This window comes from Globicephala melas, chromosome 3 (genome assembly GCF_963455315.2).
Source record: "Globicephala melas chromosome 3, mGloMel1.2, whole genome shotgun sequence".
Taxonomy (NCBI): domain Eukaryota; kingdom Metazoa; phylum Chordata; class Mammalia; order Artiodactyla; family Delphinidae; genus Globicephala; species Globicephala melas.
This window is the reverse complement of record NC_083316.1, coordinates 141,632,252-141,659,337: the sequence shown is the minus strand read 5'-3', so window position 1 is coordinate 141,659,337 and position 27,086 is coordinate 141,632,252. Positions and strand designations below refer to the sequence as shown.

Here is a 27,086-nt window from a genome sequence, read left to right as displayed (position 1 = left end):
AAGTCTTTTACATTATAGCAATTTCCTTTGGGATTATATTGCAGTAAGTAAAACTCTCTTTGGGAACTATTTAATTTTTCCTCAGCTTGTTCTTTTTCCTAACCCCTCCTCCCCAAATCCCACAGACTTGTCAGTTTTAGAGTTGAAGTATCAGCTTTATCATAAAGTTTATTCTCTGTAGGCATGAAAAAGCAAAACCAAAGTGAAAGAAATGAAAAGAAAGAAAAAACCCTGGAAATCTCTAGAAAGCACACATATATACATACACACAAACAAGCCATCTTATAAGAAAAACAAAAAAGACCAAAAACTCCACAAAAAAAAATACAAAATTGTCTCCTGTCACAGGTTCAAAAGTCAGACATTCCCATGTTTTTTAAAAAGTAAAATGAATGACAATAAACAATGATAAATTCCTTTTAGTTGTAGGATTCTTTATAGTTTTCAGAGTGTTGTTACATATGTTATCTCATTGCCTTTTTAAAACCTTTGAACAAGTCTAGTGTAATGTGCCTCGATATTATATTACGTTTCTATTTTATGAAAAAAAACTGTAAATAAGGTTAGATATTCAAAAAAGCAAAACAAACCACGTACTAAAGAGAGAAAAGGCATCCATGAAGACAGCAAAGACAGTTGAGCTTCGAAAAAGCACAAAATGAACTACAGCTTGGAACTTTTCCAAAATCTCATTCACCAACTGGCTAACACTTCGATTGAAACACACTGGGTAACAGGAAGAACTCTCAGGGTGAGAACCACCAGCTCTGAGACAGCCTCATTAGAACACGTCAAGTCTCCCCTCCAATATGAACATTCTTTCTCCTGTGCAAAGGTGTAATAATATATACAACAAATGAAAAGGGCACATGGTCATGTGCGCGTTTAACAGAATAGCCAAGTCAGGATGGTTGCTTAGCTGGAAAGCAAGACTACACCAATGAAAAATGTAAACATATAAAATCGAAACTTGATGGAGGCATAGACGGTGGACTTTATGATGTGTATGGATATCAGTATAATTTTTTTCAAGTTTTTTGTTATCAGTTCATTCACTTAACCAACTTTCTTTAAGCACCTACATGTCAGGCCCTGGGGGTTACAAAATGATTAAGGCACCATCTTTATCAGTAAGAAGCTCCTGGCCTAGAGATGAAATCAAGGAGTAGGAGAATTATGGTAAGTGATAAACTGAGAGCATAATGAGGCCCTGGATAACTAACTTAGCCTGGGAGGAGGGAGGAGCAGCTCTTGGCATGCCTTTTCCCCCCCATATACGTGAGCAGCAAGAAAGGTTAGAATCCTGACCGTGAACAAGAAAAATACCAAATGAGGCTACTGCTGATTTGCATATTCACTTAGGAACAAGCATTCACAGATGCTTTGATTGCATGAACCCAGAAGTGGGCTTTTGGTTTATGACACACGTGCTGTCATTCCAGGGGATTACCTGGAGAAGAGCTTCAACAGGGGCTGCTCTCAAAACACCATACAGAGCCGTCTGGATGTCCTCGTTGAATCTGGAAGACACGAAGAGCATCGACTAAAGCTATCAGCTTACCTCAGACACAAAGGTAGTGCTGAGAATAAGTGACAGGAAATATCCACACCAAAAAGATCTGCCCTCCTAACTACCAAGGACAGATGTGGATTACAGGTTTATCTCAGAACTGACAGGTTTCTGCATTTCAGAAGCATCATGCCGGAGTGGGTGATGGAAGAGCTTTGCATTAATAAAACCAAGATCCCGATTCACTGGGAAATCTTGGGTTTCTTTTTTGATCTAAACTCAGTTTGGAAATACTAGATTAACCCGATAGAGCCAGTTTTCTTCTGTCTCAGTTGCTGCTTCCATGAGAATTTGAGCAGATTCTGAAATGCAATGCCTGTCACTATAACCATTAACAAACATGATATGGAAAGTAAAGAAAAAAATGTCTTAAAAAAAACAAACTAACATTTTTTTTTTTAAACCACATCTCTAGCTTTTAATAGTTTTGTTTTCCTCCCAAGCTCTTTATTTGTCTCTCTATTGGGTGACTGTATACATTTCATCATTTATAGAGAGATAATCATTAAGTCATTATTTATCTTAGGTTCAGACTTAATTCAATCTAGAGCAAAGGAATGCAATGAAACAAGCATTATGAAAGCTGCAAAACAGGACACCTTATTTTGTGTCGATATCGCAAGTACGCCTTTATATTGCGTTCAATCTTACATGAGAATCTTAGAGAATTTACAACAAACAACAGTAACATACTTGTGAATCTCCCTAATGTTGGTAACACAAGTTAGAAACAATAGCAACAACAGAATTACATTTGAGCCCTCTCCAAGCGTAAGCATGAAAATGAAGGTGACGACATTTAGGGATATGCACAAGTGTAGAGAAACCTGATGATTTTATCAGGCTTTTGCATAACTTTGGGGCTTTTCTCTGAGTTCTGATAGGCAATCAAATAAAAATTGTCAATTGTGATCATTGGAAAATACTTAGCAAAATCTGACACTGGAGCTCTAAAATGCTTCTCACTACATTTCTGGAACTATAATCGTAAAATAAACCCAGGGGAAAAAGACAGATATGTTGGCCCCTATTTCCAAAGTAACCGTCCTAACCGCTAATGTTTAATGAATGTCAGTTCTAGATAGCTTTGCTTCTTGGGCCTAGTTTTTCAAGAAGGAAACTGAAACTCTCTGCATAAAACTGTTTTGATGGGCATGATAGTTTTCCTTGCCTTTGAAAGGAAGATAACAATAATTAATCACTTAAAGCTTCCATGGATGAGGTTATTTTGTTTTCCTATTAAAAAATAAAAAATCATCAGGCTCTTTGCAAACAGGATCTAATTAATACAACTGGTTTCCTCATAATCATCAACCTCTCAGGACAAATTTTGTACTCTTGATGTTCAAGGTGCAAGGAATTCCTTTAGTCTTAATTTAGGGAGAAAAATCACTGGCCACCAGAGTTTACCAAATACTACTGTCAAGAGATAAGCCCATAAGAATGACAGGTTTCATTTACCAGAAAATATTAAAATCCTGTCAATGTAATTTCTATCAAGAAGGTTTTCACTGAAATAATAAAAAATGAATGAAGGAAATCAAATGGAGTCATCTAGTTAAATATTCATCTTCTAATCTTTAGGGAGGTGTTTATTACACTTTGAACACCTGGCCTTTGGTAGCACGCTGTCTGATTTTAAACTTGTTATCCTGCCATAGCAAATTCCAAGAGGGCTGTAAATTAAGCCCATTATTATGAAAAAGCCAAAGTAACAAAGTGCCCTCCTTCTCAATCCAGGAATGATCTAAGGAAACTGATTCTAAGAAAAAATGCCTAGATACTTCTAGGGCCTGGGTTTAGGGGAAGCAAGTGAAGCTGCTATGGTGCAAATCGGAAGCAGGCCCTTGCTCAGAGGTGCTGAGATTCTCCACTTGCATGACATTCACAGGACAGGTCTCCTTAAATTTTGAACCCTGGGCACCTCATTCACTTTAGCCAGGTCCTGGCCCTAAGTCCTCTGGCACTTGTGACGATGGGATTTAATTTTCCAGTTTTACTGATATACATGAAAATAACAATAAAAATATGTATCATGTATTTGAGAGAATTCTAAGACAGTATGTTCTCCACAATTGCAACTTAAATAAGAAAACATACTTTTTGACACATATGATAGAGAAAATCAATGCAGAGATCTACAATAAGTAGAAGGGGTGAGAAATGAGGCAAGGTGTGAAAAGAGAACGCTTCGCAGGCTATTTCCTAACCTCATTCCCCATTCCCCGCCCTTGCAGGAGGTGCACTGGACAGAAGCAGTCAGTTGTGCTAGGGAAAAAAACGAGTAGATTTGGGGAAGAAAGAAAAGTAAAAAAGAAAGAAACACAGCATGCATAAGGCACAGAACTTAAGAAGGCATATGACTGACTCACTGAAACAAAACAAAAAGTAAAACAATCAAAATGCCTAGGTGGAAGGTGGAAGGGAAATGGTTCCAGAAACCAGGATTTCACTCTTTGATTCAAATCTGAATCTTGTCATATTAGGTGAACTTTTTGAAGGGAGTTAATTTCTGTGAAACAGGTTCCTCATCTATCAAGTAAGAATGAGGGAAACAACAGTAAATCAAAATCATAGCAATAGTAACCTACTGGAGTATTACCCATGTGCCAAGCTCTTTGAATAAGCATTATGTCAGTACTGTGGCAAAGCCCTGGGAGACAGATATTGTTCCTATTTACCAAAAAGGAAATTCTGATGATAACATAATGCATTACATTATAAACACACACACACACAGAGCATAATGATAATATAATACATTATTTTATATATATACATATATATACACATATGTATGTATACGTGTGTGTGTGTATGTATATAAAGCTCTTAGTGAGGCATCAAGTTGTGGAAACTCAAGAAAGCGTTGTTCTTATGGTGGTAAATTAACAGTCTATTTACTGAATCCTATTTTAATATAAGCAAAAGTTTTTAAAATTTCTTATTTGGCTCATCTTAATGTATTAGTTTATCTTTTTCCAGACATTCTTCCATCAATGTGAAAAGAATTAGCAAAAGAGGAGCAATAAGCATTGTCACCAATTTTCCCCAAAACATATGACTAGAATTGAGGCTTTGGAAGTCCCAATGAATTCACTGACACTTATAAAAACAGAACATCACTGGCGTTAAGATACAAAGGGTAAGAAAGGGAGAAATTGGAGGCGGTGGATTTTCACAACAATACAAGTGAAATGCTAAGAAGCTTAGTGGGGATGGAAGCTGTCACACTGACAAAGCCAAGGCACCTGCTCTTGCTGGTGGCAAACCTAGATTGCAGGGACAGGGTTAGAAAACAGACTGAGGAGTTAAGATGAACACTGGGACTCGACAACCATCTTTGTTGGAACCAATAAATTTCTTGGGAGGTTGTGAGTTGACAAACAGAAACAAAATCCCCCAAGTGCTGTCAGTGGTTGTATAATACAGATACCTGCAGTTAATAATTTTATACTGTAGGAGTTTCAGGTTTCAGGTGTAAGTTGTTTTGTTTTGTTTTGCATTGAATTTTTATATTTTATCAAGGTCAAAATGTATATAACTTTTTAAAAATAGATCTTTATTGGAGTATAATTGGTTCACAATACTGTGTTTCTGTTGTACAACAGTGAATCGGCCATATGCATACATATATCCCCATATCCCCTCCCTCTTAGGCCTCCCTCCCACCCTCCCTATCCCACCCCTCTAGGTGGTCACAAAACACCGAGCTGATCTCCCTGTGCTATGCTGCTGCTTCCCACTAGATATTTTACATTTGGTAGTGTATATATGTCGATGCTACACTAACTTCGCCCCAGCTTCTCCCCCGACCCCATGTCCTCAAGTCCATTCTCTATGTCTACATCTTTATTCCTGCCCTGCCACTAGGTTCATCAGTACCATTATTTTTTTTTTATTCCATATATATGTGTTAGCATACGGTATTTGTTTTTCTCTTTCTGACTTACTTCACTCTGTATGACAGACTCTAGGTCTATCCACCTCACTACAAATAACTCAATTTCGTTTCTTTACATGGCTGAGTAATATTCCATTGTACACATGTGCCACATCTTCTTAATCCACTCATCTGTCGATGGACACTTAGGTTGCTTCCATGTCCTGGCTATTGTAAACAGTGCTGCAATGAACATTGTGGTACATGACTCTTTTTGAATTATGGTTTTCTCAGGGTATATGCCCAGCAGTGGGATTGCTGGGTCATATGGGAGTTCTACTTTTAATTTTTTAAGGAACCTCCATACTGTTCTCCATAGTGCTTGTATCAATTTACAGTCCCACCAACAGTGCAGGAGGGTTCCCTGTTCACCACACCCTTTCCAGCATTTACTGTTTCTAGATTTTTTGATAATGGCCATTCTGACCAGTGTGAGGTGATACCTCATTGTAATACTGATTTGCATTTCTCCAATAATTAGTGATGTTGAGCATCTTTTCATGTGCCTCTTGGCCATCAGTACGTCTTCTTTGGTGAAATGTCTATTTAGGTCTTCCACCCATTTTTTAATGGGATTGTTTGTTTTTTTGATATTGAGCTGTATGAGCTGTTTGTATATTTTGGAGATTAATCCTTTGTCCGATGTTTCATTTGCAAATATTTTCTCCCATTCTGCGGGTTGTCTTTTTATCTTGCTTATGGTTTCCTTTGCTGTACAAAAGCTTTTAAGTTTAATTAGGTTCCATTTATTTTTGCTTTTATTTTCATTACTCTAGGAGGTTGGTCAAAAAAGATCCTGGTGTGGTTTATGTCAAAGAGCATTTTTCCTATGTTTTCCTCTAAGAGTTTTATAGTGTCCAGTCTTATATTTAGGTCTCTAGTCCATTTTGAATCTATTTTTGTGTATGGTGTTAGGGAGTGTCCTAGTTTCATTCTTTTACATGTATCTGTTCAGTTTTCCCAGCACCACTTATTGAAGAGGCTGTCTTTTCTCCATTATATATCCTTGCCTCCTTTGTCATAGATTAGTTGACCATATGTGCGTGGGTTTAACTCTGGGCTTTCTATCCTGCTCCACTGATCTATATTTCTGTTTTTGTGCCAGTACCATACTGTCTTGATTACTGTAGCTTTGTAGTATAGTTTGAAGTTAGGGACCCTGATTCCTCAAGCTCCGTTGTTCTTTCTCAAGATTCCTTTGGCTATTCAGGGTCTTTTGTGTTTCCATACAAATTGCAAAAATTTTTGTTCTAATTCTGTGAAGAATGCCATTGGTAGTTTGATAGGGATTGCATTGAATGTGTAGATTGCTTTGGGTAGTACAGTCATTTTCACAATATTGATTCTTTCATTCCAAGAACATGGTATATTTCTCCAGCTGTTTATGTCATTTTAGATTTCTTCCTTCAGTGTTTTATATTTTTCTGAATACAAGTCTTTCGCCTCCTTAGGTAGGTTTATTCCTAGGTATTTCATTCTTTTCGTTCCGATGGTAAATGGGATTGTTTCCTTAATTTCTCTTTCTGATCTTTCGTTGTTAGTGTATAGGAATGCAAGAGATTTCTGTGCATTAATTTGGTATCCTGCAACCTTACCAAATTCATTGATTAGTTCTAGTAATTTTCTGGTGGCATCTTTAGGATTTTCTATGTATAGTATCATATCATCTGCAACCAGCAACAGTTTTACTTCTTCTTTTCCAACTTGTATTCCTTTCATTTCTTTTTCTTCTCTGATTGCCATGGCTAGGACTTCCACAACTATGTTGAAGAAGAGTGGCAAGAGTGGACATCCTTGTCTTGTTCCTGACCTTAGTGGAGATGCTTTCAGTTTTTCAGCATTCAGTATGATGCTTGATGTGGGTTTGTCATATACGGCCTTTATTATGTTGAGGTAGTCTCCCTCTATGCCCATTTTCTTCAGAGTTTTTATCATAAATAGATGTTGAATTTTGTCAAGTTTTTTCTGCATCTATTGAGATGATCATATGATTTTTATTCCTTAATTTGTTAATGTGGTGTATCACACTGATTGATTTGCACATATTGAAGCATCCTTGCATCCCTGGGATAAATCCCATTTGATCATGGTGTTGGATCCTTTCAATACGGTGTTGGATTCTGTTTGCTAGTATCTTGTTCAGGATTTTTGCATCTATGTTCATCAGTGATATTGGTCTATAATTTTTGTGTGTGTGGTATCTTTCTCTGGTTTTGGTATCAGGGTGATGGTGGCTTCATAGAATGAATCTGGGAGTGTTTCTCTACCTGCAATTTTTTGGAAGAGTTTGAAAAGGACTGGCATTAGCTCTTCTCTAAATGTTTGATAGAATTCCTGTGAAGCCATCTGGTCCTGGACTTTTCTTTGTTGGAAGATTTTAAATTACCGTTTCAATTTCATTACTTGTGATAGGTCTGTTTATACTTTCTAATTCTTCCTGGTTCAGTCTTGGAAAATTGTACCTTTCTAAGAATTTGTCCATTTCTTCGTGGTTGCCCATTTTATTGGCATACAGCTGTTTGTAGTAGGCTCTTATAATCCTTTGTATTTCTGCAGTGTCAGTTGTGCTTTCTCCTTTTTCATTTCTAATTTTATTGATTTGCGTCCTCTCCCTTTTTTTCTTGATGAGTCTGGCTAAGGGTTTATCCATTTTGTTTATCTTCTCAAAGAACCAGCTTTTAGTTTTATTGGTATTTGCTACTGTTTTCTTAGTTTCTATTTCATTTATTTCTGCTCAGATCTTTATTATTTCTTTCCTTCTACTGATTTTGGGTTTTCTTTGTTTTTCTTTCTCTAGTTGCTTTAGCTGTAGGGTTAGATTGTTTATTTGATATTTTTCTTGTTTCTTGAGGTGAGGTTGAATTGCTATAAACTTCCCTGTTAGAATTGCTTTCGCTCTGTCCCACAGGTTTTGGGTTGTTGTGTTTTTGTTGTCATCTGTTTCATCTGTTTCCATGTATTTTTTAAATTTCTTCTTTGATTTCTTCAGTGATCTCTCGGTTATTTAGTAGCACACTGTTTAGCCTCCATGTATTTGTGACTTTTACAGTTTTTTTTTTCCTGTAATTGATTTCCAGTCTCATAGCGTTGTGGTCAGAAAAGATGCTTGATACAATTTCAATTTTCTTAAACTTTCTGAGGCTTGATTTGTGATGCAAGATGTAATCTATCCTAGAGAATGTTCCATGTGTACTTGAGAAGAAACTGTATTCTGCCACTTTCAGGTGGAATGTTCTATAAATATCAATTAAATCTATCTGGTCTGTCATTTAAAGCTTGTGTTTCCTTATTTATTTCCTGTTTGGATGATCTCTCCATTGGTGTAAGTGGGGTGTTAAAGTCCCCTACTATTATTGTGTTACTGTCAATTTCCCCTTTCATGGTTGTTAGCATTTGCCTTATGTAATGAGTGCTCCTATGTTGGGTGCATAAACATTTATAATTGTTGTATCTTCTTCTTGGACTGATCCTTTGATCATTATGTAGTGCCCTTCCGTATCTCTTGTAAAAGTCTTCATTTTAAAGTCTATTTTATCTGATACGAGTATTGCTATTCCAGCTTTCTTTTGATTTCCATTTGCATGGAATATCTTTCTCCATCCCTTCACTTTCAGTCTGTATGTGTCTCTAGGTCTGAAGTGGGTCTCTTGTAGACAGCATATATATGGGTCTTCTTTTTGCATCCATTCAGCCAGTCTGTGTCTTTTGGTTGGGGTATTTAATCCATTTACATTCAAGATTACTATCTATATGTATGTTCCTATTACCATTTTCTTAATTTGGGGGGGTTTGTTTTTGGGGGTCTTGTTCTTCTCTTGTGTTTCCCACCTAGAGAAGTTTCTTTAGCATTTGTTGTAAAGCTGATTTGGTGGTACTGAATTCTCTTAGCTTTTGCTTGTCTGAAAAGTTTTTGATTTCTCCATCAAATCTGAATGAGATCCTTGCTGGGTAGAGTAATCTTGGTTGTAGGTTTGTCTCTTTCATCACTTTAATTACATCCTGCCACTCCCTTCCGGCTTGCAGAGTTTCTGCTGGAAAATCAGCTGATAACTTTATGGAGATTCTTTTGTACGTTATTTTTTGTTTTTCCCTTGCTGCTTTAAATATGTTTTCATTGAATTTAATTTTTGTTAGTTTGATTAATATGTGTCTTGGTGTGTTTCTCCTTGGGTTTTTCCTGTATGGGACTCTCCGTGCTTCCTGGACTTGGGTGACTATTTCGTTTCCCATGCTAGGGAAGTTTTCCACTATAATCTTTTCCAATATTTTCTTAGACCCTTTCTTTTTGTCTTCTTCTCTGGGACCCCTATAATTTGAATGTTGGTGCATTTAGTGCTGTCCCAAAGCTCTCTGAGGTTGTCTTCGATTCTTTTCATTCTTCTTTCTTTACTCTGCTCCTTGGCAGTTATTTCCACCATTTTATCTTCCAGCTCACTTATTCATTCTTCTCCCTCAGTTATTCTGTTATTGAGTCCCTCTAGTGTCATTTCAGTTATTGTGCTGTTCATCTTGTTTGTTCTTTAATACTTCTAGATCTTTGTTAAACATTTCTTGTATTTTCTCAATCTGTGCCTCCATTCTATTTCCAAGGTTCTTGACCATCTTTACTATCATTACTCTGAATTCTTGTTCAGGTAGATTGCCTATTTCCTCTTCATTTATTTGGTCTTCTCAGTTTTTCCCTTGCTCCTTCGTCTGTGACATTATTTTCCGTCCTTTTTTTTTGGATGAGTGGGATTGTGTTCCTGTTTTACTGGTTGTTTGGCCTGAGGCTTCCAACACTGGAGTTTGTAGGCTGTTGGGTAGTGCTGGGTCTTGTTGCCGAGATGAGGACCTCTGGGAGACCTCACTCCAATGAATACTCCCTGGGGTCTGAGGTTCTCTGTTAACACTGTGGTTCGGACTTGGAGCTCCCACCACAGGAGCTTCAGCCCAACCCCCAGCTCATGAACCAATATCCCACAAGTTGCGTGGGGCGGCAAAAAAAAAAAAAAAAAAAGAGTACAATAACAAAGTAAAAAATAAAATTAGACTAGGAAACTAACAGATATCTTAGAAATAATATAAAAATATAGATGAGACAACTGGAAGGTAAAACAGAACCACAATAATAAAAAAGAGAAGAAAAACAAAGTGGAAAAGGCCTTGGTTGCAGAGAGCGGGGCCTAAGCAGGGGCAGGGTTTGGGCAGTAGGCGGGGCCTGTGCTTAGGACCCACAGGGCTGGAAAAGGCCCTGGGGTGCGTGGGGGGGTGGGGTTTAGGCTCAACGGAACAGAAGAAGCCCAGGCGTGCCTCCCACCTCTGGTCTCAGAGGGCAGGGGACCCACCTGGGAGCCCAGCAGGCTCAGTGTGTGGGGAAAACACCCTCCACTCCTGCTCCTCCTGTCCTGGAGGACCCCTCTGCCTGCCTCTCTAGTTCTCCCCTTGGCCTCCCTCTTATGCTCCCAGGACCCACGTAGCCTGGAGGGGGCTTTGGAGGGTGGGGCACCCAGCCTGGGAGCCCAGCAGGCTTCCTGGGCCCAAGTGGGTGGGGCAAACACCCTCTGCTCCTTCTCCTACCCCTCTGGTCCTGGAGGGCCCCTCCTGCCTGCCTCTCCTATCCTCCCCAGGGCTCCCTCCTATGCCCCCAGGACCAACGTGGCCTGGAGGTGGCCTCTGAGGGTGTAGGACCCAGCCCCGAGAGCCAGGCAGACATCCCCAGCCGATTGGGCAGGGGAAATTCTGGGCATGCTCCCCCCTGATCCGAGCCCCTGAGGGTCCCTCCAGGCATGAGAACCCCTCAGGGGCACCGGTCCTGTCCTCCACTTCTCATCCCCCCTCAGTGCCCCCATGTCCTACTGGTTCACTTGGGGGTTCCTCCCATCTCCTTGGGCATCAAGGTCCCCCACCAGCATCCAGCAGGTGCCCTAGTTGTGGGGAGATGTGAACTCTGCATCTTCCCACACCGCCATCTTGACTCCACCCAGAAATGTATATATCTTCAGTTGTAAGTTTACTGCTAAATATCGTTAGGAAATATTTTCCCTTCATTTTTTCCCCTCCATTTAGCTTTGCTAAACAAAAGATGATGATTTATCTACTCAAAAGAAAAGCTTATAGCCAGAGAGTTTATTATCTATACAGAGGCCAGGAACACTGAGAACTTTAATACAAACAAACAAAACAAGCCATAGATTGAAACAGGAAACATTATGGCTGAGCAGTCTCAACCTGCCCTTTTCTTCCAGGGAATATGTTGTAGAAAACCCATCACTATTTACTGTACTGGCTCACATCAGGAAGCAGGATGTCAAAGGAAACTAGTTGATTAAAAATTATATATGTATATTTTTCATTAACAATCATTTCAAAAAATAAATAACATTACTGAAGCCAAAATGCCAGAGCAAATGTAAGAGGAGTCCATTCTTGTTCCCAGTATGTAGGTGTTATTGTATTAGAAAATTCTAAAGGTGGAGTCTAAAGAACACAACAAATTCTTAACAGGTCATGGAGATCTGCCTTTGAAGGGAGTGAATCTCCCAGCTGTAGCTCCTGGCTCCATGAGGGAAGTCATTGTCCTTTCTTGTTCTATGTAGTGAGAATGTGTATGGGACACGCTTCATTTGGTTTAATAGAACATGTTACACCTGAATCTCACCAACCACAGCTGAGAAGACAGAATATAGTGAATCTGAAAACAATGAAGGTACAAAGTCCCAGGAAACCTGAAATCTCCTGACTCAAAGGCTCTGGGTGGAGAAGGACAAATCATAGTTATAGATGTACTGGTAGCAAGGCTGCCAGGGAGGAAGCTGCTGTTGATCTTGAAGACAGAGATTATCCTGCTTGGGAGAGGGACAGTAGACAGATTTGGGATGTATTTTAAAGAACCAATCAATCTCACTTTAGAAACTCTGCAAACTTAGGCCTTCTACAGTCACCCTAACTAGTATTTATTGCAGCCTAAACCCAGTCAACTCTTATTATACTACCCGGATTCTACCTTCCTCCTAGCCTTTATCAGTTATAAAAAATATCTTATTTCTTCCTTGTTTGTCTCTCCCACTAGAATGTAAGCTCTTAAGACAAGAGAATTCTGGATTTTTCACTCCTATGTCTTAGTACCAAAGAACAATGCTTGGCACTATTAGGCAATAAGCAGAATATAGAAACAACATAGAAACAACTATATCTTAAATGGTATGGCATATTTCAGTGAGCAGTCTACTACAGTATATGTTAAATAACTATATATTAATAAGCATACATTTTAATATACTATACATCAAAAGTCTAGGTAATGTATATGTGTGGTTTGAATAATAATAAAATGAAAACCCATATAGCTACAGTTGTCTTAAGAAATAGACCATTACTGTTATCTTTGAAGCTCTCTTCCACAAAAGCAGGTCCAGTCCATAAAAGGGACACAGATCCTCTTCTACAAATACTGTAGTTTTCCTTTCTTTGCTTTTATCCTGATTGACCAGATTTTCAAAAGAGAAAAAGTACTAAACAATGTGGTATACCGGCTATAGCTATGGATCCAAATGTTTTGATTCTTTGCCCCAACCATAAATCTTTTTTGTGATACATATTCATTATGTAAATACTTATGAACTATACACACTTACTGTAAGCAATATATTTTACACACTATAGAACCTTTAAGATAATGAAATGTACAAAGTGTACTTTTATAAAAATGTGAAATTAAAATATTTCAGAAATTGTATTAATATATTAATTGCATAAAATTGATTTTTTTCTCATTAAGGGTATTACCATTAGCATTATTAGTGCAACCTTCTTTTAAATGTAAAATATACTATTATTTCATGCACCGCTAAGGAAGGAAAAATACCGCCAATTTAACTATTACACGGTACCCATCGATCCTAAGGTGTTCCTCTACATTTAAGAGATGTTAAAATACACACCTTACAACCAAAGAAATGAAGCAATTTTTTTAAGGGAAAATCAAATTGAATATAGTTCATTAGTTTTGAAAATTATGTTTTAAAACCATGACACAACTCTTAAACTTCCTTGTTATAAAGTTATTTGGATTCTAATCTTAGGTTTCACAACTGTCATAGCAAGGTAAAAGATACTTCACAAATATATTTATGGATCCAAATATAAGAAATAAAACAGTGGATCATTTTTCAGTAATAAAACTTTTCAATCCAATCTACCATTTATGTGAAAAGTTTTACTGTTGTACTTGCAAATTCTCAGGAAGGAGTACATTTAAAAAAAAAAAATTACATGACTTAAAAATGCTCTGAAGCTTTGTATCTGGAAGATTTTAAAACAGGTTCAATGATTCTGCATCTAAGTGTGTGTGTGTGTGTGTGTGTGTGGGTGAGAGAGAGAGAGAGAGAGAGAGAGAGAGAGAGAGAGAGAGAGAGAGAGAGATACTAGACATTTTTCTTTTAAAGCTAACACATTTATGGCTTTCAGAATGGAACAATGAAAGCCTTTTTAAGCATCCTTTTTCAAATTTTTTTTTCATAATACAAAAACAGTCACTTTTCATGCTCAGTGTTAAAATGTCACCTTTACCTTGAAAAATTCATTTTTAGTGGACAACTTCTTATCAGACCTTATCAGATCATAATGTTTTAGCTCATAATGTGGCTGATGAAGACTGCACTAGGAATACAGCCAGCTCTGTCATGTTCACTTGCTCCAAACTACCAATGTTATTTATTACCTCTATTTCTTTACAGGAACCTTTTAATGTCAGCTATCCATTCTCTGAGAGTTTATCATATAATTCTTATTTTTAATTAAACTCTAACATCATACCATGTTGAAAGTGACCTAAAATTGATGTTGCAACTGTCAAGTGCTCCACAATGTGGAAAGCTTACTATTCTCCAAATAGTCCATGAGCCACATAAGACACATCGCCATCTGATACATGCAGTGAATGTGGGCACCATGTCAACAGGTGTATTAAACCCTAACAAAGCACAATTTCTTTCTCATTTTAATATAAAAATAATTGTAAGCAAAAGTTCTAATACTGTCTTCTGGAACCTAGTGAATGGCCCTATGTGCCCCTGGGCTGGATACATCCCGTGTTGGATACCACTGGACCAACAAGGGATTGTGAAATGGGTCCTAGAAGTTGCAAACCCAAAAGCCTATGGGTGCCAGTTTTACAATGTAAATGAGAAAAATAGGCTGGGTTTTTGGCAAACTAGACAGTACATGGCTTATCTAAGGAGACAATTAATATAGGCCTAGTATTCCTAGATCTGAATTTTACTGAGAAACTGGATAGCCACATATTTATATAAAATCTGTCCATTTGGAAATGCTAAAAATAAGTGAAAAGCTTTTATAAAATTCTAATGGACCAAACCAAAAGCATTTATGGGCTGAATTTACCCATGGGTCTTCCAGTTCATTTCTTATAACTAGAAAAAAAGAGGATATATAGAAAAAAAATTTAAAGAGCAAAAAAGAAAAAAAAAAACATGAAAAAGGAGGAGAATGAGGAGGGGAAAAAAGGAGAACAAATATAATCTGAGGAGAGTCCTAAATCAATTATTTTAACATCTTGAAATAAATATCATATGTAAAAGGGTTTTTTCCCCATTTTAATTAAAAAATTCCCCTTATACAAATAAAATTAAGGGAAATTTTCAAAAGGCTGTTAGAGGATGCTGTCTTCTTTAACTCAGACAGCATTTTAGTGAAAGCTGATCTCGATCATGCAAAACCTTTTCTAAGACCGTCATGGAAGCACCATTTAATTGTGCAATTATTAACCATATATTAGGGAAAATAGGTAACAAAATTTCTCCCTTCCTCCTCTCTTTCCTTTCCTCTATAGTTTATTCTCTCCTTACTTACTTGAGTGTCCTCTCTCTGTTTCTAGTGAGTGGGAAACTTTGTCTCTTAAAAGTTATTATTCATATAATCAGTTCCCCCATGCAATTTCTTGAGTTGGTTTTTGGAAATTGGTATACTGAACATATATTTATAAGATAATCTAATCTACCATTTATGTGAAAAGTTTTACTACTGTATTTGCAAATTCTCAGGAAGGAGTGCATTTAAAAATTTTTACAAATGATTTACATCATTTAAAAGATAATAAAATGAACTACTGTAGTCATGCAAACTACTATTATTATAGACCAAACATACAATTGGGTTTCAAAGCATGTACTCTTTTATGGTGCTAATATTGTAAACTACTGGTTTATAAAAAAAATACTCTTGCCAATAAATAATTTATTCATATTTTAATGTTGCTGTCTTTGCAACACATTCATCATAACAGACTTGTTTTTTTGGCCAGTGCGTATTGGAACACTGCCAACAAGAAGTGTTCTTAAAAATATGACCTTTCTCATTTTTCTCCCAATGAGATGATGGAAAGAGAGGAACTCAAATAATCTAAACAATGTTTAACACCTTTAGCATCTATTGGAAAGCAAAAATGAAGACTAATGTTCTCCTAGATAGCTCATTCAACGTTTATCTTGATGACTGGGAAACAAGCAGCAGAACAACCATTGAACTGAATTACAATAAAATATACATTTTTCAGAGAGAGGAGCACAAAATCAGTTTTCATTTGGCATGTTAAGTATGCTATATTTGAACAGAATGTTACATATTCATTTCATTCATCATTTAAAGGCAGATAATCAGGAAGTCATTACGTGGCCTGCATTGGGCAGCTATTCGATTAGAGTATAATTGAGCACTCTGTAATTCAGCCAAAGCTGACAGGTTGGGAATGCATAATATCCATCCTAGGTATTTAGAATGTGCGGGAAAGTATGGGGCAAGCAGTATTTGCTGGTCAAAACAGGCCACTGGGATAAAAGGGAAGACCTAAAATAAAACCACAAAAATTACTTAGTTATTTCCTCTTTTTATTTTTAAAATTGTTCTGTTAATTTTGCAAACCAGCAATTTATAAATTTTAGTAATTTACTTGGGAAATCATCCTCTCTGGCTTCAAAAGATGTCACGTGACATTTTGGGTCATGTTGGCATCCTTCTACATTGTTCTAGAATGGCTGTTCATAGATTTTTAGACATGAGGACAGTCAGTTAAGGCCAAAAAAACAAAACAAAACAGATTTTATCCAGAATTTTGTAAAGTACAGAGCTGGGTTTGGAAGTTACACAGTACAGAAGTGGGTGCTAAGGCAAAGAAAAAAAATGGATAACAAGACACTACAAATATTCTTATCATGGTTTTGGTTGGTGAGGGAAGGACATCATAATACAAATGCCAGGGTATTTATTATTTTGGCATTTATATTGTGACTAATAGATATTGTCAGCACACTACTTCTTTTAGGCATTGCCAATACATGGCAGACATGGCTTTCCACTCATCTACCCACTGTTCCTGCTTGTCAAATTCCTCCTCCTACCTTTAGACTTCCTGTCCAAATCCAAGGTGAAGTTTCAATCAAAAGGGAAATCTATTATATTGCTATAGAGCGTTAGGTTTGGAAATGAAATGCATTTGGCTGAAGAATTTGTAGCTATTTACTAATATTTATTATTTTATTTTTGTGACATCAGTAACTAAATTAGTGATTATAAGAGACAGAGGAGTACTCTATCATTACTATTTGTATTAGTTTCCTAATGCTGCTGTAACAAAGTACCACAAATTGAGTGGATTAAAACAACAGAAATGTATGCTCTCACAGTTCTAGAGGCCAGAAGTCTGAAATCAAGGTGCTACAGGGTTGGTACCTTCTGAGTGCTCTGGGGGACAGTAAGTTCCACAGCTCTCTCCCAGCTTCTGGTGCAGGAATGCCGTCTTTGTGCTCATTGCCTTGTTAATGCATCGCTCCAAGCCCTGCCTACAATATCCACGGGGCATTCTCCCTGTGTCTTCATGTTTTCACACGGCTGTCCTCTTGTAAGGACACCACTCCTTATATTGGGGTGGGCTCACCCTACTCTAGTATGACCTCATCTTAATTAATTACATTTGCAACAATCCTATTTCCAATTAAGGTTGCATTCTGAGGTACTAAAGGTTAGGACTTCAAAATATCTCTTTTGGGGGGACTTCCCCAGTGGTCCAGAGGTAAAGAATCCACCTTCCAATGCAGGGGATGCGGGTTCCATCCCTGGTCGGGGAACTAAGATCCCACATGCCTGGGGCAACTAAGCCCGTGGGCCCCACAACTACTGAGCTCGCTTGCCTCAACTAGAGAGAGAGAAAAAAAACCTGCAGGCCACACCTAGAGAGAAGCCAGCGCGCTGCAACGAAGAGCCCAGGCACCACAACAAAAAAAAAAAGATCCCGCATGCCTCAACGAAGATCCCTTGAGATCCGACGCAGTCAAAAAATAAATTAAAAATAAAATAAATAAATAAATATCTTTTAAACTATCTCTCTTTTGGGGGAATACAATTCCATTTGTAACAGCATCGCATAGAATTGTTAGCACATGGTAATAATGAAAAGCAGATTGACTTTTAGCTGGTCTTATAATTGTTTTTAAATTTTCTACAGAAAGTGCAGCCCTTTATCGACTACACCTGGGGCAATACACCAGCGCCCTATCATAATACCCACTGCCTTGACATGGTCAAAAGACATATTAAGACACAGGGAATATATGAGGAGGAGACTGTAATGGAACTAAATTTTTATCATCAAATGAATAGAATTAGGCAAAGACAGAGTGATAAATCTATCAACCAAGAAAGAAGAGAATCTCCCCGTTGCTCTTTATTAAAGGACTTACCCTCCATTCTGTTGATAACATAAAGCATATGTCCACATTCAAATAAATATTGATATATTACATTCAAGATGGCAACACAAAAGGATCCTGAACCCATCCCCTTCCATGAACACACCGAATCTACAGTTACATATGGAACAACTTTATCTGGAAAAAAAAACAAACAAAAAAAAACTGGCTACATGACTCCTACATGTGGGGGGAGGAGAGAAGGCCCAGGTGGAACCTGGTAGGAGAGGCTGGGACACAATCGAGCCGTAAACCCCAGCCCTGGCAGTGACTCACGGTCAAAACCTCGAACTTCTTCCTGAGGAGAAAAGGTCTTGAACCCCACATGGAGCACCTCGGACTTTTAAAACCTGCACCTGAGGGACAAGCCCCCAAAACAGTGTAGCTTTGAAAACCAACAAGGCTCACGTCCACAAGACCATCTGAGTAAAGAGCTCGCGAGCTCGCGAGCACAGACTCACCTGCCTCAGGGGCCAGGAGGGAAGTGGCCCGGCAAGGGGCTCCCGGACTGTGTTTGGAAGAGGCTCGTTTGCTTGTCTTGGAGCATCAGCCTGAGATGCAGGTATCTGCTTTGACTCATATTTGAGGACTGCTGAGGTGCTCTTCAGGACAGAGACTGGCGGACACCACCCTCGTCTGCCCGCGCCCTGCGCCGTCCCACCCCACCCCGCCCTGCCCCGCGCCGCCCCGCGCCCTGCTGGGAGAGACATGCGCTCTTGTGAGCTTCACCTTCTGCGAGAGACGCAGAAGGGTTTGGGAGGAGTTTGAGTTTGCGCGCGGCAAAGCACGAAATCACATGGAGCAGTTGTGGATGGTAAGGAAAATGAAAATGAAGAGACTACAAGCTCAAGAACTGCTTGGCCACTGTTTCTGTGTCTTCCTTCTCCTATTGGTATAGTTTCTACAGCATAAAATATGTTTTTAAATTTTCTATAGAAAGTGCAGCCCTTTATTGCTTACACCTGGGGCAATACACCAGCGCCCTGGTGTATGAAGATGGAAGTTTCCGCCAAGAAGGGAAGAAAATCAATAACAAATTCCCAAGCGAGATGCTAAGTAAAGATGCATATTTTTCAGAGTAAATTTATGTGAATCTATGAGATCACCCAGAACACCCTTATCTGTGTCAAGGATCTGAAAGCGCCTGGAGAAGAGGGGATTTGTGACTTGAGTTATTGTTTGTTAATCCTATTTAAATGACTCTCATTTCACGCTGGGTTGGGAGATACTTCAATGAGACCATTTCAGGGAACTTGATATATGCCCTCCATGCTTAGGCTCTGTGAGGACTGGCATCCGACTTGCACCTGAAAAATCTAAAAGTGAAGAAATGGGATGGCTACTGCCAAATGGTGGGTTAGGAAGAGGAAGTGGCATAGGACAGGACTGGCATAGGACAACCTGCCTTCTCAGTCTGTCGGAGTGAAAGATGTGTGATTAGTCCTATAGATCAGAAGTGATCCACACGTGAGAGAGAATCATCATGGATGTGTTTATGTCTTGTCCAGGGGACCATCTAGAGTGGCATGTGTTGCTCATTGATAGAAGCTGTAGGAAGAAGCTATAAAGGACAAACTGGGTAAGAGGACATTTCCAGCATCAAGAGATCTGCGGGTGAGAGAGGTCAGTGGTGGGGGAGAGGAGGGTTTCTATGAAGAGTTCACAAAAGCACCTCATCAGGGAAAAGGCAATTTTAAATTCCTGCCAGAACCAGGGAATGTGAAGCCACCTCCCAAATTTATCAATGAAGTGAGAATTTTGTCTGTTGTCTTCCCTCCTTTCCCCTTCCCACTCCTCCCCCAACACCCCTTACTGAAAGCCATTTCCAGCTGTAAAAGACCCAACCTGGAGGAGAGAAGATTTAACTTTAATCAAATGTAGTGCTTTTGTTATTGTAAGAGGATATACATTCTAATTTCCAAATAAAAACTGCATTTGTGACTTAGTGACCCTGAAGCGACCACAGGTTTTTTACTTATAAACTTATTTATTTTATGAACCCAGAATAAGCAGAAAAGTTATGGTGCCTGCCTAAGTTTTCGTAGAGGAGCTGGGAAAGAAATAAACCCGTTAAACAGACGTAAAGATAACACAAGTTTCAAAAATAAATTGCTATATGATTATAAATCTAGTTTGTTCACTGACCTGATCTCATTTGAGTCTACACATGTATTTTTACTTCACCTTTCCTACTTGTCATTGTTCCATGGGAGACCGGGGCGGGGGGGCGGGCGGGGGGCAGTCTGCTGGCTAGCAGTTGGTGGTGCTGTTTCTTGTAGACACTTTTGTCGGTTGTGGTTGGATGCTAGTAATTGGGGCAGCTAGAACAGGTGGAATAGATGGGAGAGAGGGATCACTCCCCTATCTTTTGACTTTCCTTCTATTTAGTAACACTCACCTGGTTGGTAAAGGTGCTTACAAAGGGAATGATTAGAATTTGGTTAATCTTTCTGAGCATCCAGCTTGTAGAGTAGAAACAAAATTTTAAAACCTGCTTAGATTCTTCTTCTCTTTGTGTTCCAGCCACAGTTCTACATGATCACATGCCCTCTCTCTAACAGTTCTCCCAGTATTTTTTGTGCATAATTTTATGATGGACATTATCTCAAAAAAACATTCTAGCTATTTGACTTTTAACTTAGAGTTTTTAAAGACTATTTTATGATTAAGACATATAAAAAGCACAGATAAATACATTATATTTACCTCCCTTATTTGTAAGGTATGCTTTTTGTAACTTAATATTTTAATGCAATCTGGTTCAGGAGCAAGGACACCTTGAATTTTAGTGCTGTAGCAAATGTCAAGAAAGTAGCTCCTGGAGGAATCTAGAATGTTTTCAGCCTTATTGGTGGTACAGTAAATCAGATATGCCAAAACACATGACAAAACTACATCTCTGAATATTTACTTTGGAAGATGGATGCTATGGGTTGAACTGTATCCCTCCCAAAATAATATGTTGTTCTAACCCCCAGTACCTCAAAATGTAACCTTATTTGTAAATAGGTTCTGTATAGAGGTAATCAAGTTAAAAGAGCTCATTAGGGTAGGCCTAATCCAATATGACTGGGGCCCTTATAACAAGGGAAAACTTGGACACAGAGACAGACATTTGGACATTCTCATGTAGAGGGAGAATGCAAAGTAAAGACAGTTGGGAGAAGATGGTCCAGGTGATTGGAGCAATGCATCTACAAGCCAAGAAATAGCAAGGATTTCCAGCAAAGACCAGAAGCCAGAAGAGATGAAAGATTCTCCCCTAGAAACGTCTTCTCCCCTAGAAAATACAGCATATCCCTGCAGACACCCTGATTTCAAACTTTTAGCTTCCAAAACCGTGAAAGAATAAATTTCCATTGTTTTGAGCAATCCATTTTTTGGTACTTTGTTATGGCAGCCCTAGCAAACTAATAGAGTGGGTTACTGGGTCGCTGGAAGAACATGAATTAAAGATAGGGTTCAGAGAAGATGTAACAATTCCAGAGAAAGAAGCTAGCTTATATAAATTTGGAGGAAAGTTTACTTCTTGAGTAGGGCCAGGGGAAGCACAACATATATTCAATAAAACATCTTGGGGCTTCCCTGGTGGCACAGTGGTTGGGAATCCGCCTGCCGGTTCAGGGGACGCGGGCTTGTGCCCTGGTCCAGGGGGATCCCACGTGCCACGGAGCGGCTGGGCCCGTGAGCCATGGCCACTGAGCCTGCGCGTCCGGAGCCTGTGCTCCACAATGGGAGAGGCCACAGCAGTGAGAGGCCCGCGTACCGCAAAAAAAAAAAAAAAAATCTTGAGATTCTGCGCACTACGTGTGTTTCTTTCTGCTCCAGTAGTATCTCAGGGCTTTAGGGTCATAACGACAAAAGTGGAGTTTGCTAAGGCACAGGAGTCAAATGATGGTAACACATTAAGCTTCATACAGCTAGTATCAAATGTCACCTCTTTGTATATTTTTTTTAGTATTATTACCCCTTTTTGTACATTTTTGCCTTCACAAATTAATGATAGGTTTTGGGGATCAGAGAACATGTTCTACAGTTTGTAAAATCCTCTAGAAAATGGGAAATTTCATTGTACACAGTAGGTATGTAATGAATTCAGAGTAAAGTAAAAATATCAGAATGGTACAAGATTATTTGGGGGGTCACATACACATAAACCCTTCTGAATAGGCAGCTATGCACTCTCCATTACAAAAGACTAACTTGGTGCTATTTTTTTCCCACTGCGTTTTAATTAGCTTTGATTAACAGTGCAAAGAGCTAAACGAAAACAGGATCCATCTCCTTTTTTCTTTCTTTCTTTTTTTCTTTTAGTCAATATGTGGGGGATTTATATTCACTAGTCTAACTCTCACATATCACCAGCAGAATGGGGCCCCAAGCAATTTATTCATTTGCAGCCATAATGAATGACTCAGGGGATTGAAATGGTGAAAGACTCTGTCATGTGAAGATTTGTAGTGATTGGTTACAATAGGAAAATGAATTCCACAGAGCCAAGTAGTGTATGTATAATGAATTCATTGCTTCAGTTACAACAGAAACGAAATACCAAAAAGTTTAGTTCCCACATATAAAACAAAGATCACTGGTAATATCATGTGGAAAGCAAAAATGATGAGACAACCAAATCCAGTGATAGTTACATATGTAAAATAGTACAGGTTGTTCCAGTACCTTAGGCAGCCAGAGATAGTCTGTACAACCCCTAAGGATTCTTTGTAATTCTAGATATTGTCTGTTGTCCCTTGGCTTCACACTTACCTTTTGGTACTATCCTTTCTATCCTTGGGGCTGGAAGCCAGAAAACTCTTGTTTTCAGGTCCCTTTGCCAACTGGTTTCTTGTTAGGTTCTGCCAATAGGAGGTACCAGCTGGAGATTAGAAGATTACAGCAAAAAAAGAGAGTTTATTCTACTTTTTTCTTTTCTTTCTTTCTTTCTTGTTTGATGCTTATTTTCAGTGCCTCTGGCAGTAAAGCAAAAGCAGTGAGCAAAGGACTGTGACCAGAGGCAGCAATAGGTGGCAGGTTTAGCAACATCACGCAGTGCAGGCTCTCTGAGCAACAATGCTGGGGCTCCAAAAGCACCATCAGCACCACCTCCAGCACCTTAGAAGCAATCACAGATGTGGAGCAACTCCTTGAATTTTAAGCAGTACCAATCTCTCCCTTGTTCCTCTAGCCCTCCTTTCTTTGCTCTGTTGCTTTCCTAGCTCCTCAACATCTCCAGTTCTTTGTGTTAAACCTCTCTCTTCTCGAAATGTCTATAATGGTTTCTGTTTTCTTTACTGGACCCTAACTGATGCTGCATTATACTGAGAATGTTCTCAGAAACAAACAAACAAAAAAAAACAATTGGAACTGGTTATGTAATCTGATTGGACCTAAATATTGTCATGATCTTATTGCCAACAGAAAATGGGAAACTGGTAGTTCATACCATGTAGTGGCAACGTGGTAACTGGAATTATTCCCTGTCATCACCCAGGATGATGTGACTGGTAATGCTGAGCTTGAAAATTCCAAGTGGCTGCGTCTGTGTGGATATGATTACAGGACTGAGGGGCAGTTAGGTAGCTTCTGACTATACTGGAAAGCTTCAAGGAAGAAAATGGCAATCTCCTGGCTTTAAATTCTCTCAGCTCAAAATATGGACAGAGAGGTTATGTGATGGTCCTAATAGAGTCTCTAAGTCATGAGGTCATAGAATTAAGTCACTGAAAATCAGACCCAAAATTTGATCCTGTAAGTTGTAGAACAACATAAGTTGAATAGACAGCTTCAGGATATCTCTTACGTAAATGTCAGGGCATTGGTTAACAAGGAGTAGAACTCTGAAAATTGTAATGATGACCTGGGGTGGATTCAGATTAATCTGAAAGCTTTGGAATTCCAAGTCCTCTGAGCCTCCTTTTCTGAGGGAGCAGTTTTTATTTCCCCAGGAAGAGGAAAGCAAGCCTTCACTTGCTTTATGAACCTAGAGTAAACTCAACTGAGGCAGTCACTTTGCAAGATGGTGCCCGTTATTTTCAGGATACACCCTCTTCCCGACTTATTGCTTTCATGCTCAAAACTAGAGTCATATTCCAATGGGCCCACGATTATGAAAGCAAAAGCTTGGCCTCGAAGGAAATAGTTTATACACTGAAGGAATTGTAAGACCCATTTAATTTATATTGGCAGAATCTGGGTAATATGTATAGGAAAGGTTTCTGAGATTGTTAGGCCAAGGAGGACAAAACACAATAATGAATTCAGTGTGTTAGACTGATCAGGCAGTAGTAGCTCTAACGGTTTGCTTCGTTGGTTGACTGAAGCATTGAGTCAATAGTGATAAACACTTAATGAGGTTGTGATGACAGAACTTGCCTGAAATAATGTTTAAGAGGAATCCAATGATTTAGGAGATGGGAATGCTGCAGTATATTTATCATATGCTACCTGCTTCCTACTGCCTTGCCCACTGCCTTTCATGTCCCCTGCCAGAGTCCAGACAATTCTTCATCTTGACCATGGCATTGAGAAAGTCTGTATGACAGGACTACTAGGATCCCTGAAAAGCTTAGTTGGCTGACCTCTTCAGGTGATTATTATAAGAGCTGACATCACTGAAGGAGCTTCCTGATTTCAGGGAGAATAATAAGGTGGCAGAGGTCAAAGGGCAAGGAGAATGCAGTTACAAAAATGGGCAGCAGGGTTGGAGTGACTGTTAGATCCCTTTAAGAAGGGATTTTTGGTAGTGGCTAATAAATCAAAGGTCCTTTGGAAGGAATTAGATTTTAGAGGTTGAGAAACTATGGACCATGGACCAAATCTAGCATGTTAGCCATTTTGTAAACAGTTTTACTGGAACTCTGAACTCTGTCTTGCCCTTTCACATATATACACATTTCTATGGCTGCTTTCACATGACAATGGCAACAGAGATCATATGGCCTGCAATGCCTAAGAAAATTACTATCTGGTCCATTACAGAAAAAGTATTTGCTAACATTAAATTAGATGGTTAACTGACTGTTGTATTGATTACTGCGTATAATATCAATCAAACATCTAGGTCTGGAATACAGGGACTTTACTTGAGTCGTTATAGTGTAGATAATGGCCTCTTAACCAATTCCTAGACCTGAACAGGTTAGCAGATCTGGAACCCTTTGAATGAAGGAAGCCTGGGTTTTTGCAGAAAGACCACATCCCGCCCCCCAACACATGCTCCAAGTGACCCTGCTATATATACTGAAAATATTCCTCTAGACCTTCTATAAAATAGCCTGCATCTATTTGGCCAGATAACTGTGCACTGAGGAAAATGAAACTCAATCTTTGGGGCATTACTAGATATGGGCTCTGAGTTGTTGCTAATCCTTGAGGATCCCAAATGCTATGATCATCAATAAGATGAGAGGTTAGACGATAAATGGAATTTAGCACATTTCCATCTTGCAATTAGCCTAGCGAGGCCAGAGACCACTCTGGCATTGTTTACCCAGTTCTTAGATTCCAGTTGGAATAGACATACTGAATAACTTCCAGAGCCCCACTCTGACCCTCTGACTCCTCGAGGGAGTGTGTTATCTTTGGCTCTGGAGTAACGGCAGCTTCCTAGTCATGCTTTAACAACCTTCTTCACCTCTTTGCTCCCTTTAAACCGTCCTTTACTCTTCCTGCTCTTTTCATACCTCTGTATTCAATCCCTTGATTTTAATTTCTCTCTGCCTGAAATGTATTACTGATATACTTGCTTACAATCAGCTTGTTGCTTAAACACTGGGGGAAGACAATAGGCTCAGATCATAATGGCACCTTCTCCTCAGTTTCTTCATGTGTAATATGAAGGTGTTATACCTGGAGAGCCCAAGCCAGTTGCTCAGGGTCATATATCTATATCATTGCCAAATGTGAGTATTAAGAATTCCTGGCTCCTGGCCCAACAGGCCAGATTCTAAATGTATACCTTAACTGTTCTTAAACATCTTTTTTTTTAATGTACAGAATCTTTGGTTGAACTGAGATCTTGGAAAGCTGAATCTCTAGGGATGTGTCTTTTTCTAAAGCCCTAAAGTTCATAGAGCAGTATTTGGGAACTGTAACACTAAGTACAAGAAAATACAGAGGGATTGCATCACAGTGGTTTTATCTTATGAGAATTCACCTTTATGTGAATGAAGGAGAAATAAGAGAAAATAAAAATGAATAAATAAAGCAGGTGATTTTGTTTTCGATCTCTGCAATGGATGTGTACCCCAGTACCCAGAGTAAGTGTGATAAGAATTGGATGTTTCTTTGGTCAGTCTTAGTCTCTACAAGACTTTCATAGTGAGAATGCCTTCTCTATCTTGGGTAAGACCATAAAGGTGTGTGACCCACAGAATCGGTCAGAAGTTTTTGTAATATCTTTACAAGTTATGTAGTCCCACCAGACAGGAAGAATATTTCTGTGCAAATCATTCCAAATGTATTTTTGAAACTATATAGAAAAATATTTCAAAATCTTAAGAAGCATAAAGGTGCAAATTCAATCAGGTAATGTGGTAGTCTTGGTGGAACAGCAGATTTCTGTGAGACAATTAGTTAATTGGGTAGTACTATGTCTCAAACGGAAGGAAGTGGGGTTTCTGACCATCTTCTTTACTAAGTTACATAGTTTAAGGTATGGTGACTGTAGGAATGGGCTCAGCCCAGCAACTGAGGTCAAGATAAATTACCCTGGATGTCTTCACACCTAGATATCTCTATTACTTAATATCTTTTTCATTATTTGATTTCAACTGGCTATGAAGAGATCCCTTAAATTGCCTAAATTGACATAATTGTTTTCTTAGTGGGTAAT

At 38.8% G+C, this 27,086-nt stretch overlaps 1 protein-coding gene across 1 annotated transcript in view; it reads right to left on the bottom strand.

Moving 5' to 3' along the window:
- TENM2 (teneurin transmembrane protein 2) overlaps positions 1 to 27,086 on the bottom strand; it is a 3,004,989-nt gene that overhangs the window by 1,637,387 nt on the left and 1,340,516 nt on the right. Inside the window, exon 11 of the mRNA XM_060296575.1 lies at positions 1,451 to 1,520. The gene's annotated coding sequence lies outside the window, so the exon portion shown is untranslated. The remainder of the gene's footprint in view (positions 1 to 1,450; positions 1,521 to 27,086) is intronic.